At 36.0% G+C, this 17,886-nt stretch overlaps 1 long non-coding RNA gene across 1 annotated transcript in view; it reads right to left on the bottom strand.

The window, feature by feature from the left end:
• Positions 1-1,614: 1,614 nt before the first annotated feature.
• LOC129492109 (uncharacterized) overlaps positions 1,615-17,886 on the bottom strand; it is a 52,711-nt gene continuing 36,439 nt past the window's right edge. The window contains exons 4-5 of the long non-coding RNA XR_008660732.2: positions 3,454-3,600; positions 1,615-1,864 (exon numbers count right to left, since the gene is read on the bottom strand). This is a non-coding gene — a long non-coding RNA (uncharacterized lncRNA). The remainder of the gene's footprint in view (positions 1,865-3,453; positions 3,601-17,886) is intronic.

Below are 17,886 nucleotides of genomic sequence, written 5' to 3'. Positions count from 1 at the left end.
AACCAAAGGGTCTTTGGAAATTTGAATTTAAGATCTATCTTCCATCTTCCAGTTTCAGTACACAAGTCTTTAAAATAAAATATGTGCCTTACAGTTACTTGTGACACATGATGCTTGAAACTGTCACATGTTAAGTGGTTATTTCCAAATATTATTATTGTTTCTGCTTCGTTCTTTTCTTACATATATCTGGAGAAGCCACATACGATTATAATCCATTTACCCCTAAAAAACCATTCTCAAAAGAAAACCTTTCAATATTTGTATTGTGTAAAAAGATAAATTTAATCAAGCTGATAATATTCAATTAATTGAGTCAAAATTCTGCAAATTGTCACTTGAAACACACAGAGCCCTATCTTAAGTGATTTTGTCAAGCGTTTGCAAGACTTATAAAATGAACTTGCTTTGTGCTTGACACAATGCTTTAGTATGAGTCTAAACTGAAAACTGGTATTTACCAACCCTATTTTAACCACAGTGTAAGTATTTAACTATATTTTATGTATTACTTAAACTATAATTGAGTACAAGCTGAGATTAAAAATGAATATTATCTATATCCAATATGGAAATGTCAATACTGCACCAAGGCTCTTCTGCTTCAACCCACAAACAAGGAATCGATACCAAAGTCTATTCAAGCTTGAGAAAAATAGAGACTTGAATAATTGTCTAGTTAATTTAATAAATGTAGACAGCTGACCTAGATAAATCAAGTTGTAAAGAACTCTTTTACCTCATTAGCATTTTTGCCCTGAATTATCCAGATAATTATTCCAATTTTCCACATCACTTTGCTCGTATTGACAGTGTCTTTCAATTTTTCATGTAAATGCATTTCTTCTGTTCTGCTTGAAGCTCAGCAAGGTGTGCATCCTTTATGATGTAAATCTAGCATTTCCCTGTTTTGTTGATGCTTTTTGAAATGCTATCATCTCTGTATGTATAACCTTTAACTCACTATAGATAATTTGACCATGATGGTGCCAAATAATCTATTCATGCTTTATATAGTTCTGATTAGAAAAAAATCTCTTGACTATTCTGCTCCATTTTTCTTCATTTATAGATGATGTATTTGAATTTCTGCAGAACATGTTTTTCCTTTGCCTTCTCTTCTAATATATTTCTATTCAGCCAGTAAAACTATTTCATCTACTCACCTGGTTTAACCTAGTTACATAGCAATGTCGTATTCAAAACTTTTAAGCTTCTATTTCCCATCACATAAACTAGTGTAATTCAGTTTATCTGTGTCTAATCAGAAAATGCTTATCTAGAATTAACTTGAGATGAGATAACATATTATGGAAAGCAGACACTATAGTAAGTTCAGTCATTATTCATATTACTGTTACCCAAATGCCAACTGGTCATTTAAATGGTCCACTGGAGGGACAATGGTATCTTGCATAAGGTGGTAGTTCTGGAGCTTGTAAGAATTGGACTCTAAATAACATTTTCAAGTAGAAATGATAAGATTTGTTGGGATTCACATGAGAATGTAAGAGAAAGAGAACAGGTAAGGATGACTCTAAGACTTGTACTCCAAATTAGCACATGAATCAAAGTACAACGTTTTAAAAATAGGAACTTTATTAGTGAGCTATTTGCTATTGTTGGTGTTGGTGACATTATTTTTAAATTATCTTGTATTTTCTTGATAAGTGTTTTTTCCTCCGGAGTCAGTTCTAATCTTTGCCTATCTTGGTTTTTATATTTCAAGCTTTTAATTTTCTTCATACATCTGATTTTTATAGGTTGATTTTTTCCAGGTGGCTATTGTGGTTTTCTTCTGCTCCTACATATGTAGATTTCCCACATTCCTATTTATGTAGGTCTATTTTCAGCAAAGTGTCTCCTGTAAATAAGAATATTGGTAGTTAATTAAGTGTCAGTTGACATGGCTGGGCAATTAATAGCCTTTGATTAAGACGTGAGTTGTCTGAAAAATCACAAGTGAATGTGACTTTGATCTCCAGTGCCAGAATCCTAAATCTTTTTCGAGTTGTTATTTCATTTTTAAAATTTTTTTGTAGATTTTTACTTTTATATATATATATCTTTATTTATTATTATGTTTTTGGCTGGTTAGTTGTTTTTACCCGGGATTTAAAGCTAAATGCATGAGGATGGGATGAAGAAATAAAGAGTCGAGTGGAAGATGCCAATTTGTACAGACATTCATCTGCCAGATTTTCAATTAATTGTGTTTTTTCACCCTCACTTCTTATTACTTCCCTCTTTATGTTCTGATTTCAAGCTAGAGCATGTCTTTGTTTCTGAATAATCGATTGGTTATTGATTAAATTGAGTCTAGTTTTATAGAATTGCTTTCCTCTACCTTTGTTTATTTAGTCTGATTTTTCAAATATACCATCATTCAATAAGTTTCTCATCATACCCTTTCATTATCTTTTTAAACTCTGCCATGATTTATGCATTATTTTTTATTTCTAAAGTTAATGTTTTTATTTGATCTAGTTTCTTTTTCTCTTGATCATCCTTGAAAATTTATCAATTTTACTCATTTTTTATAAAATAACTCAAACTAATTGATTTTTTAATTTTGTGTTTACTTTCTATTTTGGTGGTTTATGCTCCATGTTTCCTTCTTTTTACCTTCTTTACACTTAATCTCTTGCTCTAGTCTCACATATTAAATTATTTGCTTAGTTCAATAATTTTCTTTTTTTTTCCAATGTAAGCATGTATAACTGTTACAGAATTCCCATTAAACTGACCTTTAGCTGCCGTCCACAAGTTTTGGTTCTGCTCTAAGTTTTATTATAATCTATTGTTTAATTATAAATTATTTAAATATTTTATTTTTTCACATTTGTTTATTAAATGTAACATCTATATAAAATGCACAAAGCACAATGTACAGTGAACTGAACATTCATAAATTGAATACAACAATGTATTATGCAACTAACATCCAATTCAAGAAATGGAGTAGTATCAGTAGCTCAAATTTTTCCCTGTTTTTGAACACTATTACAATAAATGAACAACAATAGCCTTTCTTCTAGCACTACAGATTAGTTTTGTCTGTAATGTATCTTTATCATATAAGATCCCTACCCACTTTTGGCTGGCTTTGTCCCCTATATATTGTGTTTGTGAAATCCATCCATGCTATTATGCATAGTCGTAGTTAATTCATTTTTATTGTTCTATATATTTCATTGTATGATATACCATAATTATCCATTGCAACATTCATGAACATTTTGGTAGTTCTCAGTGTTTAGCTATTACAAATAACCTTTGTGTAAACATTGTGGTACATGTCTTTTGGCAAACACATGTAGATATTTATTTTTAATTTACAACTTTTATAAGTGAGGGAGTAACTTTCCTTGTGGGGTTACCATAGATTACTCCAACACAATTAGGGAAATTACACAGACAGACATATGAAATTGAGGGATTGATTATACTCACAGGTCCTAGAGAGGGAGGCACACCATACCCAGAGGCACACACAAATGCAGGGAGAGAGAGAACAGAGTGAGGAGCCATGGACCAGTGACTTCATTGAGGGCCATGAATGGCGTAGCTTGTGAATTGTGGAGCATTCTTGTCAGGGTACTTTGAAAATAAATGAGCCAACATAGAAAGTAGGGAATGAGTATAATGGGGAATTCCTCATAAGGCTTTTCACTCTAATATACATGTTGGAGATGGGCACCCAGAAATGGGCAATAACTAAGCAAAAGTTCAAAACAAGCAGTGTGATGCCAGCACCTAGGGGAGCCACTGAAGCAATTGATAACACCTTCAAATTATGACACACCTAGAATAGGATTGCTGAATCATAAGTAGATGCATATGTTCAAACTTAGCAGGTATTTCCAAATGGCTTTTCAAAGTTGTTGTACCAATTTATGATTCGGCAAGCTGTATTACAGTTATACAGAGCATCCAGAAATAGATTCATTTATATATAGTGTTCTGATTTTTAACAGAAGTGAAACAGAATTGAAGTGTGGAAAAATATTTTCGTAAGTGATGCTGAATCAATTGGATATACATAAGGAAATAAATGCATTTAGAACCTTCCCCATCTCCCATCTTTCCCAAAACTTAATCCCATATGGGTTGCAAATATAAATATCGATGGTGAAAAAATAAAGATTGTGGGGGAAAAGCATAGGAAAATATCTTCATGACAACAGGGTAAGCAAAATTTTCTCACACAAAGTACAAAAGCAATACCTATGAAAAGTGACAAATTAGACAATAATAAAATTAAGAACTTGTTCATCCAAGATACATCAAACTGTGTAAATAAAGCTAAAGAAATAGAAAACTTATTTGTTATAAATATATCAGGAAAAAAAGACATGAATATCAAAAATACAAGAAGAAATCCTATAATTTATTAATAAAAACAGAGTAGAGACAAGTCAGTTATAATACGACTACATACAAAATGGCTAAACTAAAAAGCAGTGGAAATACCATGTAGTGCAATAATGTGGAAAGACCAGAAATGTATTTCTTACGTCCAAACAAATAGAATTTGTCTAGTTATATTTTCTGCTGATTTCCACCCTAATTTCAATGACATAAATACTTATTACATGGATCAGTTAGAGTCTGTCTTCATGCAAGTCCTATAAATGTGAGTGTGTAGTAATATTTCAAGTGCTCTGCATGAGTCCATTAGATTAAATCTGAAAATTATTTTTTGATTTTTCTAATTTTTGTACTGTATTTGAATGCTTGAACTGTCAATAATCAAACACTAAAAAATGTGTTAAAAATCTCCTAATATGATTGTTGTGTTTTTGCTTCTTATATTTATTCAATTTTTGATTTATATATTTTGATACTTATTAAAGGTAAATTAAACCTTAATTTAAAAAAATTATATAGTGACAGTCTTATCCGTAGTCATGCTTTCTATTTTGTCTGATTATACACCTTGGCTCCTTCTATTTGTACTGTGCTTGTAATTTTTCTATATTTTGAATTTCAGCTTTTCTGACTATATTTTACTTTTCTCATTAAAAGAGCATCATTTTAGGCTTTGCTAAAACATGCTGTGTAACAAAAAAAAAAAAACATGAAAACTTAATGGCATTCAACATTAAGCACTTATTTATAATTTAGGCAACTACTGGGAATTCTATTGACTGAATCAGTTATGTTGTTATTGGCTGAGATTGGCTGGGCTTGCCTACAAACTGCAGGTTCAATTTAGGTTATATTCATATATCTCTCAGGTTCTGGAACCATTGGTACCCAAAGAATGTTCTTTTCAAGAAACGGCAGAGGCACTAAAGGAAATGCAGAAACACACACTTTCTTAAGGATTAGGCTTTGAATAAACATATAGCTGAATTTTAAAAATGTATTTTTATGATCTTTGTTTTTTATTTACTATTATTATACTTTAAGTTTTAGGGTACATGTGCACAATGTGCAGGTTTGTTACATATGTATCCATGTGCCATGTTGGTGTGATGCATCCATTAACTCGTCATTTAGCATTAGGTATATCTCCTAATGCTGTCCCTCCCCACTCCTCCCAACCCACAACAGTCCCTGGAGTGTGATGTTCCCCTTCCTGTGTCCATGAGTTCTCATTGTTCAATTCCCACCTATGAGTGAGAACATGTGGTGTTTGGTTTTTTGTCCTTGTGATAGTTTACTGAGAATGATGGTTTCCAGTTTCATCCATGTCCCTACAAAGGACATGAACTCATCATTTTTTATGGCTGCATAGTATTCCATGGTGTATATGTGCCACATTTTCTTAATCCAGTCTATCGTTGTTGGACATTTGGGTTGGTTCCAAGTCTTTGCTATTGTGAATAGTGCCGCAATAAACATACATGTGCATGTGTCTTTATAGCAGCATGATTTATAGTCCTTTGGGTATATACCCAGTAATGGGATGGCTGGGTCAAATGGTATTTCTAGTTCTAGATCCCTGAGGAATCGCCACACTGACTTCCACAATGGTTGAACTAGTTTACAGTCCCACGAACAGTGTAAAAGTGTTCCTATTTCTCCACATCCTCTCCAGCACCTGTTGTTTCCTGACTTTTTAATGATCGCCATTCTAACTGGTGTGAGATGGTATCTCATTGTGGTTTTGATTTGCATTTCTCTGATGGCCAGTGATGATGAGCATTTTTTCATGTGTTTTTTGGCTGCATAAATGTCTTCTTTTCAGAAGTGTCTGTTCATGTCCTTCACTCCCTTTTTGATGGGGTTGTTTGTTTTTTTCTTGTAAATTTGTTTGTGTTCATTGTAGATTCTGGATATTAGCCCTTTGTCAGATGAGTAGGTTGCAAAAATTTTCTCCCATTTTGTAGGTTGCCTGTTCACTCTGCTGGTAGTTTCTCTTGCTGTGCAGAAGCTCTTTAGTTTAATTAGATCCCATTTGTCAATTTTAGCTTTTGTTGCCATTGCTTTTGGTGTTTTAGAAATGAAGTCCTTGCCCACGCCTATGTCCTGAATGGTATTGCCTGGTTTTCTTGTAGGGTTTTTATGGTTTTAGGTCTAATGTTTAAGTCTTTAATACATCTTGAATTAATTTTTGTATAAGGTGTAAGGAAGGGATCCAGTTTTGGCTTTCTACAAATGGCTAGCCAGTTTTCCCAGCACCATTTATTAAATAGGGAATCCTTTTCCCATTGCTTGTTTTTGTCAGGTTTATCAAAGATCAGATAGTTGTCGATATGTGGCATTATTTCTGAGGGCTCTTTTCTGTTCCATTGATCTATGTCTCTGTTTTGGTACCAGTACCATGCTGTTTTGGTTACTATAGCCTTGTAGTACAGTTTGAAGTCAGGTAGCGTGATGCCTCCAGCTTTGTTCTTTTGGCTTAGGATTGACTTGGCGATGCGGGATCTTTTTTGTTTCCATATGAACTTTAAAGTAGTTTTTTCCAATTCTGTGAAGAAAGTCATTGGTAGCTTGATGGGGATGGCATTGAATCTATAAATTACCTTGGGCAATATGGCCATTTTCACGATATTGATTCTTCCAACCCATGAGCATGGAATGTTATTCCATTTGTTTGTATCCTCTTTTATTTCATTGAGCAGTGGTTTGTAGTTCTCCTTGAAGAGGCCCTTCACATCCCTTGTAAGTTGGATTCCTAGGTATTTTATTCTCTTTGAAGCAATTGTGAATGGGATTTCACTCATGATTTGTCTCTCTGTTTGTCTGTGATTGGTGTACAAGAAGGCTTGTGACTTTTGTACATTGATTTTGTATCCTGAGACTTTGCTGAAGTTGCTTATCAGCTTAAGGAGATTTTGGGCTGAGACCATGGGGTTTTCTAGATATACAATCATGTCATCTGCAAAGAGGGACAATTTGACTCCCTCTTTTCCTAATTGAATGCCCTTTATTTCCTTCTCCTGCCTGATTGCCCTGGCCAGAACTTCCAACACTATGTCGAATAGGAGTGGTGAGAGAGGGCATCTCTGTCTTGTGCCAGTTTTCAAAAGGAATGCTTCCAGTTTTTGCCCATTCAATATGATATTGGCTGTGGGTTTGTCATAGATAGCTCTTATTATTTTGAATATGTCCCATCAATACCTAATTTACTGAGAGGTTTTAGCATGAAGTGTTGTTGAATTTTGTCAAAGGCCTTTTCTGCATCTATTGAGATAATCATGTGGTTTTTGTCTTTGGTTCTGTTTATATGCTGGATTACATTTATTGATTTGAGTATGTTGAACCAGCCTTGCATCCCAGGGATGAAGCCCAGCTGGCCATGGTGGATAAGATTTTCGATGTGCTGCTGGATTTGGTTTGCCAGTATTTTATTGAGGATTTTTGCATCAATATTCATCAAGGATATTGGTCTGAAATTCTCTTTTTTGGTTGTGTCTCTGCCAGGCTTTAGGATCAGGATGATGCTGGCCTCATAAAATTGTTAGGGAGGATTCCCTCTTTTTCTATTGATTGGAATAGTTTCAGAAGGAATGGTATCAGCTCCTCCTTGTACCTCTGGTAGAATTCGGCTGTGAATCCATCAGGTCCTGGACTCTTTTTGGTTGGTAAGCTATTGATTATTGCCACAATTTCAGAGCCTGTTATTGATCTATTCAGAGATTCAACTTCTTCCTGGTTTAGTCTTGGGAGGGTGTATTTGTCAAGGAATTTATCCATTTCTTCTAGATTTTCTAGTTTATTTGCATAGAGGTGTTTGTAGTATTCTCTGATGGTAGATTGTATTTCTGTGGGATCGGTGGTGATATCCCCTTTTTCATTTTTTATTGCATCTGTTTGATTCTTCTCTCTTTTCTTCCTTATTAGTCTTGCTAGTGGTCTATCAATTCTGTTGATCTTTTCAAAAACCAGCTCCTGGATTCATTGATTTTTTTGAAGGGTTTTTTGTGCCTTTATTTCCTTCAGTTCTGCTCTGATTTTAGTTATTTCTAGCCTTCTGCTAGCTTTTGAATGTGTTTGCTCTTGCTTTTCTAGTTCTTTTAATTGTGATGTTAGGGTGTCAATTTTGGATCGTTCCTGCTTTCTCTTGTGGGCATTTAGTGCTATAAATTTCCCTCTACACACTGCTTTGAATGTGTCCCAGAGATTGTGGTATGTTGTGTCTTTGCTCTCATCAGTTTCAAAGAACATCTTTATTTCTGCCTTCATTTCGTTATGTACCCAGTAGTCATTCAGGAGCAGGTTGTTCAGTTTCCATGTAGTTGAGTGGTTTTGAGTGAGTTTCTTAATCCTGAGTTCTAGTTTGATTGCACTGTGGTCTGAGAGACAGTTTGTTATAATTTCTTTTCTTTTACATTTGCTGAGGAGACCTTTACTTCCAACTATGTGGTCAATTTTGGAATAGGTGTGGTGTGGTGCTGAAAAAAATGTATATTCTGTTGATTTGGGGTGGAGAGTTCTGTAGATGTCTATTAGGTCCGCTTGGTGCAGAGCTGAGTTCAATTCCTGGGTATCCTTGTTAACTTTCTGTCCCATTGATCTGTCTAATGTTGACAGTGGGGTGTTAAGATCTCCCATTATTATTGTGTGGGAGTCTAAGTCTCTTTGTAGGTCACTCAGGACTTGCTTTATGAATCTGGGTGCTCCTGTATTGGGTGCATATATACTTAGGATAGTTAGCTCTTCTTGTTCAATTGATCCCTTTACCATTATGTAATGGCCTTCTTTGTCTCTTTTGATCTTTGTTCGTTTAAAGTTTATTTTATCAGAGATTAGGATTGCAACCCCTGCCTTTTTTTGTTTTCCATTTGCTTGGTAGATTTTCCTCCATCCCTTTATTTTGAGTCTATGTGTGTCTCTGCACGTGAGATGGGTTTCCTGAATACAGCACACTGATGGGTCTTGACTCCTTATCCAATTTGCCAGTCTGTGTCTTTTAATTGGAGCAGTTAGCCCATTTACATTTGAAGTTAATATTATGTGTGAATTTGATCCTCTCATTATGATGTTAGCTGGTTATTTTGCTCGTTAGTTGATGCAGTTTCTTCCTAGCCTCGATGGTCTTTACAACTGGGCATGTTTTTGCAGTGGCTGGTACTGGTTGTTCCTTTTCATGTTCAGTGCTTCCTTCAGGAGTTCTTTTATGGCAGGCCTGGTGGTGACAAAATCTCTCAGCATTTGCTTGTGTGTAAAGTATTTTATTTCTCCTTCACTTCTGAAGCTTAGTTTGGCTGGATATGAAATTCTGGGTTGAAAATTCTTTTCTTTAAGAATGTCGAATATTGGCCCCCACTCTCTTCTGGCTTGTAGAGTTTCTGCCAAGAGATCAGCTGTTAGTCTGATGGGCTTCCCTTTGTGGGTAACCCAACCTTTCTATCTGGCCGCCCTTAACATTTTTTCCTTCATTTCAACTTTGGTGAATCTGACAATTATGTGTCTTCGAGTTGCTCTTCTCAAGGAGTATCTTTGTGGCGTTCTCTGTATTTCCTGAATCTGAATGTTGGCCTGCCTTGCTAGATTGGGGAAGTTCTCCTGGATAATATCTTGCAGAGTGTTTTCCAACTTGGTTCCATTCTCCCCATCACTTTCAGGTACAACAATCAGACGTAGGTTTGGTCTCACATAGTCCCATATTTCTTGGAGGCTTTGTTCATTTCTTTTTATTCTTTTTTCTCTAAACTTCCCTTCTCTCTTCATTTCATTCATTTCGTCTTCCATCACTGATAACCTTTCTTCCGTTGATCACATCGGCTCCTGAGGCTTCTGCATTCTTCACGTAGCTCTCGAAACTTGGCTTTCAGCTCCATCAGCTCCTTCAAGCACTTCTCTGCATTGGTTATTTTAGTTATACATTCATCTAATTTTTTTTCAAAGTTTTTAACTTCTTTGCCATTGGTTTGAATTTCCTCCTGTAGCTCGGAGTAGTCTGATCATCTGAAGCCTTCTTCTCTCAACTCGTTGAAGTCATTCTCTGTCCAGCTTTGTTCCGTTGCTGGGGAGGAACTGCGTTCCTTGGGAGGAGGAGAGGCACTCTGCTTTTTATAGTTTCCAGTTTTTCTGCTCTGTTTTCTCCCCATCTTTGTAGTTTTTTCTACTTTTGGTCTTTGATGATGGTGATGTACATATGGGTTTTTGGTGTGGTTGTCCTTTCTGTTTGTTAGTTTTCCTTCTACCAGACAGGACCCTCAGCTGCAGGTCTGTTGGAGTTTGCTAGGGGTCCACTCCAGATGCTGTTTGGCTGGGTGTCAGCAGCAGTGGCTGCAGACCAGCAGATTTTCGTGAACCGCAAATTCAGCTGTCTGATTGTTCCTCTGGAAGTTTTGTCTCCGAGGTGTACCCGGCCGAGTGAGGTGTCAGTCTGTCCCTACTGGGGGCAACCTCCCAGTTAGGCAGCTCACAGGTCAGGGACCCACTTTAGGCGGCAGTCTGCCCATTCTCAGATCTCCAGCTGTGTGCTGGGAGAACCACTACTCTCTTCAAAGCTGTCAGACAGGGACATTTAAGTCTGCAGAGGTTACTGCTGAATTTTTGTTTGTCTGTGACCTGCCCCCAGAGGTGGAGCCTACATATGCAGGCAGGCCTCCTCGAGCTGTAGTGGGCTCCACCCAGTTCGAGCTTCCTGGCTGCTTTGTTTACCTAAGCAAGCCTGGGCAATGGCGGGCACCCCTCCCCCAGCCTTGCTGTCGCCTTGCAGTTTGATCTCAGATTACTGTGCTAGCAATCAGTGAGACTCTGTGGGCATAGGACCCTCTGAGCCAGGTGTGGGACACAATCTCCTGGTGTGCCGTTTTCCAAGCCCATTGGAAAAGTGCAGTCTTAGGGTGGGAGTGACCCCATTTTCCAGGTGCTGTCTGTCACCCCTTTCTTTGACTAGGAAAGGGAACTCCCTGACCCCTTGCGCTTCCCGAGTGAGACAATGCCTCGCCCTGCTTCAGCTTACGCACAGTGTGCTGCACTGACTCTCCTGCACCCACTGTTTGGCACTCCCTAGTGAGATGAACCTGGTACCTCAGATGGAAATGCAGAAATCACCCATCTTTTGTGTGGCTCACACTGGGAGCTGTAGACCGGAGCTGTTCCTATTTGGCCATCTTGGCTCCACCCCCGATCTATGTATTGATATATCTGTAAATCAAGTTAAGAAGTTCTGCCCTGAAGTATCAAGTCTTGAAAAAAGATAAAGGCTGATAGATTTGCCTGCTTTATACTTAGCCAACCATTGGAAAATACGTATTGATTGCCCTCTGTGCATCAATCACTGTGCTAGCCAGTAGGTACATACAGTGGAGATCAACACACTCTCCATGTAGTTTTTGTCTGTCAGACACATTAAATTGAGCTTTAGGAAAAGGTGACATTGCAACTCTAAATCTATACTTGGAATTTATGTAGCCACCTATAAAAAGTAAAGTAACTTACTCAGTTGCCTGGTAATCACCAATTTTCAATGCAGGTCCAGGATATTTAGCGTTGACAAATATTTGGACTTTCTTTTGTATGATGCCCCTTATTCTTAATTATTATTATCGTCTCCTGATAAGTGTAATGTGACTTAAAGTAGGTAATTTGTGACTTCAAAATAGAGAATTACCAAAGTTTGAAACAAAAATGTTTCTTAAGCTGTCATGGTTTGCTCACAAATTCTTACTCATGAAAGTCTCAATGTCTCATTTGTCTCAAATGTCTCATTTTATTTATATCTATTTTATTTGGAGCCCTAAAGTAAGAATATATTGTATTTACTTCTTCATAATAATGCAACTGAAAATATAAAAATTAAATTGAAAGGACATGATTCTCTACTATTGGTTGATTTTTTGTTGTAGTAAAAAAAAAAAAAAACTGGTCAGTCTTCCAAAAAAAACTTTTCTTAAAGGATAAAAGGATGTTCTGACCTATACCCATTCTAAGTAATTGAAATAAACAACTCCAGCTTCATAAGGTATACTGAAATGTTCTAAACTTTAATATATATATAATAATCACTATAGAAGCTCGTGAAAAGTGTAAATCTTCAGGCTTTATCCCAGAGATTCTGTTTATAGGACAGCTGTGAAACCCAAAAACCAATATTTGCATAAGACCTCTAGATGATTATTATGGAAAGGATCCTGGGACTTAAATTTATGAATTGGTATTACAGAAAGAGAATAAGTTTAAGTGCCAGACAAATTTGGATTTGAATTCAGCCTGTATCTAAAATACTATGTGTGTTAATTATACATTATTACATAACAAATAACCATAATTTACCAACATAAAAAATACACATCTATTATTTCACAGAATATGTGGGTCCGGAGTTGGGGCACAGCTTAGCTAGGTCCTCTCCTTATGTTTTCACAAGATGTTGTGAAATCAAGGTGTTGACCCACACTGAGTTCTCATTTGAAGACTCAACTGAGGAAGGGTCCACTTCCAAGATCCTTCAGTTTATTGACAGGAATTAAACTGTGGGAAGGCTCATTTCAAAAGAAAAGAATTTCCTTTCAGGACTGAGATCTTTATTTTTTGTTTTGTTTCGTTTTGTGTTTTGGTGTCTCTTAGGCAGATGCCACTCCTAGATTCTTCACACAGTTCTTTGTCTCATGGGCTTCTCCAACGTGGCTGCTTATTTTAGCAAGTCAGAAAGGTGAGTCTATAGCAGAAATCCACCAGCAAGACAAAGTTTTATATAATGTAATATAAGCATATGTCTTATATCTTACCACATTTGCCATATTCTGTTAGTTAGAAAGATGACACAGGTTCTGATCACTTCAATGTAAAGGGACTAAACAAGAGCATGGATACTTGCCTCTGATCACTGCCTCTGAATTTGAACTCAGCCTCTATCTAAAATACTATGTGTGCTAATTAAATATTCAGAGAGAGTAATCATGGGAAGCCACCCTAGGATCTGTTAGCCATAGTGTGATTTTTGGAAAATAGTTTAGTATTATGGATTCTTAACTTCCTTATCTAAAAATTGAGCTAATAATACATGCCTTGAATAGGTAACATATGTAAAGATCCTGGCATAGAGTAACTCTTTGATAAACACAATTAACTAAGAAGAACACAAAAAGAAAAAGAAATAAGATTCACCCATGGGGCTTTAATAGCATATCTTCAAAATATCTTCCAATTCTGTGGCTCGATGTCCAAAAACTATGTGCACAATTTTATTGAATGTGACATATCTCCAAAGCCTAACTTAGAGTCTACCTTATGTTAGTCATTCAGTAAGTGTTTACTGAATTAGTAGTAATTTCAATAAATGCCTCTTTCTTTTATTTCTTTAACAATGCCTTTATTTTAGGATGTGCAAAAACAGAAGAAAGGATGACCTCTCTTAGCCATGTTTTATTGAAGAATAATTTCAACTTTTAGGTGAACAGTATGGATGCATCCAGTAAAAATAAAAGCAAAGAGTCACAAAAGACTACATAGGAAGGGCTTTCATAGGGAAAAAAGCACAGAGAATGTTCTGTGCACAACAGCAGCAGCCACTTCAGCTTGGGGCCCATAAACTGGCTGTTTTGACATTCTCCCACTGCAGACTGCAAACAATTGGTAGTGCTATGAGCATTTTCCTTTCTGTTCATATTCAGAGACCTAGCATTTTTCTCTACTGGCTATCTCAGCACTTTTACTTTGCTTTTCTAACATACCAACAAATTACATAAAAATCTGAAGAGAATTATTTGAATTCATGTCTCAAAAATATAATTCGTCAGGGAAACTAAAGAAAAAGATAATAAATGAAATAAAAATGAAAATAACCCCCAGAATTCTAGTGCCTGTGCATCCTGTTTCTTTAGTTATTCAAATAATTTTTTATTGTTGTCTCTTTTTTGTAAGAGAAGAATTTGGTAGGTAGAGATATGAGAATGAGAATGTTTAATGTAGTAAGTACTATAGATAAAATATAAAATATTCTACTCCTTTTATCCTATCAATGTATACAAGTCACAGCACAATATCTTTAGAAAACAGCAAGAGAAAGGATAATAACAGATTTACTTTTTTAAGCAGATAAACCAATAAGCTCTAAAAAATAATTTTTTCTTAATGTGCCATCATTCCTTAATCTGTTCAGTCCCTGACCTCTCTGTATATACTGTGTAAATCCTTCCTCTTTGCTCCATGATAAGCTCATTAAATTTATAAACAGTTGCTCTACCCAGTAAGTATCAACTTGTTATGTTTAAATAACTGTCTCAATGTGGCACTTTGTAAATCACACAATATAATACAATTTTGGAAATATTTTTGTCAGCAGTCAAGTCCCTTTTTTAAACTACACATTTCCAAATTACCCAACACATCAGTAGATTTTGAAAATTGGTACTGCTAAGTAAAAATAAAATAAAGTTTGTTTTACCTGGTAAGCATTTCCTAAAAAATGGGATACAAGATAGACAGATAATACGCTATGGGAAAATCTTGCAAAACAAAACCATGAAGTGTTATATCTAGACAGGATATGAAGGATCATTAATGCCAATTCTGAGGTGCTGTGTGCTGGTGTAAGAGCACAAAGCTGGCTTGTGTAAGAGCTAGCAGAAAAATATGTAACCCTGATGCCTCCTGGTCTTGTGCTCCTTCTACTGAGCCATGCTGACTCTATATATGTTTAAAAGTGGAGCTCAGATAAGTGGGTAATAAAAATTCATAACCTTTTCCCATATTATACATACTTTCTTTTTTATGCTTAGCAATCAGGATTTTTTGTGCCTTTCTAAATGTTCTTACAAAGTCCTCAGAACAGTTCGAGCAGCTGTCAAAAGCGTAAACTATGGATGGAAACACCTATGCATTCATATTGTACAAAGGGTGGGGAGTAAGGTCTAACAAGGGAAATACTTTAAAAGTAAATACAATGCTGTTGGGGATTAACTCAAAAATGTGTCTAAATTTATAAAAGAAGTAACTGTTACATTGTTTTTGCTGGTTAACTTTACATCCCCTTTGGTTACACATATAGTTTGCATTTTCTAAAGGTAAAAAATTAATGTAGCTTTTGTAGTTTCTCATCTTTTGATTTATAGGAAAAGATACTTATACTAGCTGTGTTCTCTTAATATATGCTCTAATATGTATGCTACCTGAATTTTTTACGGCATCTCAGTAGAGTATGCTGCCTGGAGCTCTGTGCTTTCCCCTAATGAAAATGTACCGTATTACATTCACTGCGGAACATGAAAGGAGGATCTTTCAGGAATCAGGACAAGTGATTTATCAATTTCACCCTCCAAGTAAACCATGAAGACCTTGGGTCTTATTTGGGGCCAGCCATGGTACAACAGCACATTCAGTTCAAAAGACCTAGTTACCAGGAGTTAGTCATTAGGAGGCTTTTCAAGGTTTCTGGTACATAAACTCTCAAAATTTAATTACAGGAATGAACAAGACAGTAATAGTTTCAAAATCCACAGTATTTACTTAGCTAGCCAACCCTGTAGTCATGTATTTTCATTTGCTCATTTTCAGAATGAGAAGAGCATAGTTAGTTATGCTTCTGATACATGGCTCCTAATATAATGCCAGCTGGTTTAGGTTTTATTGGTTAGATCCTCAGTTGAGAATGTTATTTATTGAAATAGATACACGGTGGGCTTGGCTTCAGAAAATGTTAAGCTGCATCTATTTTGGGAAACGTTATCCATATAATGCCAACCTCACCAGGATTTACTGAGTGGTGGTGTCTGTTGGCAGAGATGAACTACTTTGCATCCTATTGTCTGCTGTTCACAGTGCTGTGGGCTAGAATGTAATTGGTAGACAATATCCTCTGGGGAGCCCGCGAAAGGTGGCCGTCCATCTCTTGATGCCCCCTCTATGTGTTGTAAATTTAAAAAATGATTCGCAAGGTGATGACTTTTTTTTAACATAAGTGTGAAGTAATGCAGTCTGCAGGATTAGTATCAGTCACACTAAGATATCACAGACTGAGGATTTAGCATCTTTACTCTGATATTCTGTGCACTGATTAGTAATATTTTCCATTCATGGAAAGCCTCCTGAAATGTAACTGTGCATTGTGTATTACATGGAAGGTGTTTAATGAGTTTAAAAGAAAAAACAAAAAATAATCCTAACTTTGAGTAATATAATTTTCTCTTTGAGTACTATAAATTCTTTCTTTGAGTACTGATTACTTTTATCAGAATGAAGCCATCCAAGTATTTTTAATCTTAGCTATTTCTAGCCAAATTTTTACAATGTACACAAATAAGAATATATGATATTATAAACACTTATGGAAGCATTTGTCTATTCACCAAAAATTTGAAAAATATAAGTTAGATTGGAGATTACATGCTCTTTTGTGAGTTTTAAGCACCTCTAATTACCTTAAGTAATAGCACCTCTAATATACCTTAAGTAATCCCAACTGCTTTTCCTATACTACTTCCTAGTAAGACGCTATTTTGACAATCAGGCAAAAGTATAAAAGGCAAAACAAAAATAGTTGTCATCAGTTTGCTCAAATTGCTCCACAGAATTGCTTATCCTCTACAGGGTATTTAATTTGTAGTATAAGTAGCCTTGCAGTTAGTGTGATAAATTTGCAAAGCCAACAGAACATATTATTTAGTAAAAGCTTTGGATCAGACAGATCTGAGTATAATCCTAGACATGGTATGGGCATTAGTCTTTGAGGGCTGCCATAACAAAATACCACAAATTAGGTGGCTTAAATAACAGAAATGCATTTCCTCACAGTTCTGGAGGCTGGGAAGTACATGATCAGTTGTCAGCAGGGTCAGTTTCCTCTGAGGGTTCTGAGGATATATCTGTTTCAGGCCTCTATCTATTCCAGGCCTCTCTCCTGGGCTTGTAGATGACAATTTTCTTCTTGTGTCTTTACATGATCTTCCCTTTGCTTGTATCTGTATCCTAATCTTTTCTTCTAAGGTCACCAGTCATATTGGATTAGGGCACACCCATATGACCTCATTTTATCTTATTTACCACTGTAAAGGCCCTATCTCCAAATATAGTCACATTCTCAGATATCAGGGGTTAGAAACTCGACATAAAGATTTAAGGGAGGAGAGGGGATGCAATTCAGCCCATAATATTGGATCCTAGCAGAATCCTAACTTTCCTAAGGACGGAGATGCTCGCTTATTTATTTTTCCTCACAATGCCTATCACTTTTTCTCGCCTAAAATAGATGTTTAATAGTTACATAATTAAATTATCGCTTTGACAATCAGGCTTTTTAAATATCTCCTTCTAACTTACTAAAATAAGTAATTACTCACCTGGTATTAAATACTGTTAAAAGGGATAATCTTACATGAGTTAAATTTAACAGAATTTAGTTGAACAAAGAATGATTCGTGAATCAGGCAACAGTTGGAACCAGAACCGATTCTAAGAACTCTGGCCTGCAATGTGGTCAGACAGCATTCATGGACAAAAAATGGAAGTGAGGTACAGAGACAGCTTAATTAGTTATAGCTC

The sequence above is a fragment of the Symphalangus syndactylus genome, chromosome 10 (genome assembly GCF_028878055.3).
Source record: "Symphalangus syndactylus isolate Jambi chromosome 10, NHGRI_mSymSyn1-v2.1_pri, whole genome shotgun sequence".
NCBI classification, from domain to species: Eukaryota; Metazoa; Chordata; class Mammalia; order Primates; family Hylobatidae; genus Symphalangus; species Symphalangus syndactylus.
The sequence above is the reverse complement of the archived record's forward strand: the minus strand, read 5'-3'. Positions and strand labels throughout refer to the sequence as shown.